Source organism: Elephas maximus, chromosome 3, assembly GCF_024166365.1.
Source record: "Elephas maximus indicus isolate mEleMax1 chromosome 3, mEleMax1 primary haplotype, whole genome shotgun sequence".
NCBI classification, from domain to species: domain Eukaryota; kingdom Metazoa; phylum Chordata; class Mammalia; order Proboscidea; family Elephantidae; genus Elephas; species Elephas maximus.
In genome coordinates this window covers 154119802-154121526 of record NC_064821.1, presented here as the reverse complement: position 1 = coordinate 154121526, position 1725 = coordinate 154119802, and the positions used below count along the sequence as shown (strand labels likewise).

The 1725-nt window shown below is 50.0% G+C and overlaps 1 non-coding gene across 1 annotated transcript; it reads right to left on the bottom strand.

Moving 5' to 3' along the window:
- Positions 1-671: 671 nt before the first annotated feature.
- TRNAN-GUU (transfer RNA asparagine (anticodon GUU)) lies at positions 672-745 on the bottom strand. Its single transcript has one exon. It is a non-coding gene; the product is annotated as a tRNA-Asn (tRNA).
- Between the last annotated feature and the right edge of the window lie 980 nt (positions 746-1725).

The window sequence follows — 1725 nt, the reverse complement described above, 5'->3', positions numbered from 1 at the left end:
CACATAAGACGTGTTCATTCACCCACACCTACAGCCCCAGGTATGATCAGGAAGACATTACCTTTAACAAGCCCGTGAGAAATACATTTAAGGGAACTGTCCTTGCATCCTCAAAGCTGCCCTTGACCTGGGATTTCTGAACTTAATAGGAGTGTCTTAGGGTTGCTAAAGAAACAGAGCGAGGGATTATAAATATACAGCTAGATAGCTAATGGTGATTGCAACTTTATTTGTAATTATGAAACCATAGAACCAACTTATTTTCCAAAGTATATGGAAAGGGTTAAATAAATACCAAAACCAAAGCTGTTGCTGTTGAGTCGATTCCGACTCATACCGACCCTATAGGACGTAGTAGAACTGCCCCACAGGGTTTCCAAGGAGCGCCTGGTGGATTCAAACTGCCGACCTTTTGGTTAGCAGCCATAGCACTTAACCACTACACCACCAGGGTTTAAATAAATAATACTACAAATAAATAACTTAAAAAAAAAAACAACTTGTTAGTCCAAAGCAACTCCGAAGATTTCCTCTCTTTCAATCATTACTGAGTTCTCAGTTTCCAAGCAAAGAGAATAGAAGGTTAACTAAGGTTGCTCTCTGCCTTTACATAGTAAGATATAAGGAGCAGAAGCTCTGGGGACACCTTAACACTTACAAAATCTGAGGCGCGTCCCTGGGTGGGCTCGAACCACCAACCTTTCGGTTAACAGCCGAACGCGCTAACCAATTGGGCCACAGAGACCACAGGTAACCCTCGTTCTTTCAACAAGGAGTGAACGTCTTTGAACCAGTAGGCTGGTTTTCTTGGAAAACCCAGCAGGTTGGGGCGACACATCGTGTTGTCCATCGTGTTAAAATCAGTGCGTTGGTTGAGTCTGAAGCTAGGAGGACAGTCGAATGCCTTCGCCCCTCCTTGCTCCTCGTCCGCCTCAGATGCCAGCGACCCCCGGAGACCCCCGGGTCTGCAAACTTGCCTGAGTCCAAGGGGTCCACGACACGGCTGCTCAGCCTTCGCCCACCCGCCCTCGCTGTGGACGCCCCACGCTCGCCCCGGTTGCGATCGGTGGGGCGTGAGCGCGGAAAATAAGTGGGGAATGGGGAACGATGAAGAAGAGCGAAGGAAAGCAGGGAGGCGTGGGCGAGAACGAGACCTCCAGGAGGCCTGTGCAGAGACTCAGGCGAGGTGCTGGGGAGGAGAGAATGGTTTCTGTCTTGTAGCACAATGGGGAGGGAGGAGCTGAGAGACTGCAAGAAGTGGGACGAAAGCAGAGCATCTGTGGCTGTTCATGAACAAAACAGCAAAACAATATGAGTGTTTCTATGTCAAGAAAGTTTAAAGAAGATCAGGGAGCGCTGGTAGGTTTGTGGTGCGCCGTGATCGTATAGTGGTGAGTACTCTGCGTTGTGGCCGCAGGCACCGGTTCGGATCCGTATCACGGCAGTGACTGGCGCTAATTTTATCACTCACTGGCTCGCTTCTTTTGGTTTGCAGTTCATTCCCGCACCGGCATCGCTCCCCATCTGCGCCTAGAAGGCAGCAGGCCTTCCAGCTAGAGGTCAGAAGGGAAGAAACCCTGACAGTGTGCATGCCTGGAGCCAGGTCTAAGGGAAACCTTGCGTGCGCCCCACATCCGGGGGAAAGGTGAAATGCCTCTCACTCAGCCTTAGGAGTACCTTCCACTGGTGAGATGATGTGGTCATAACCGTTTTCCTGGTAAAGGT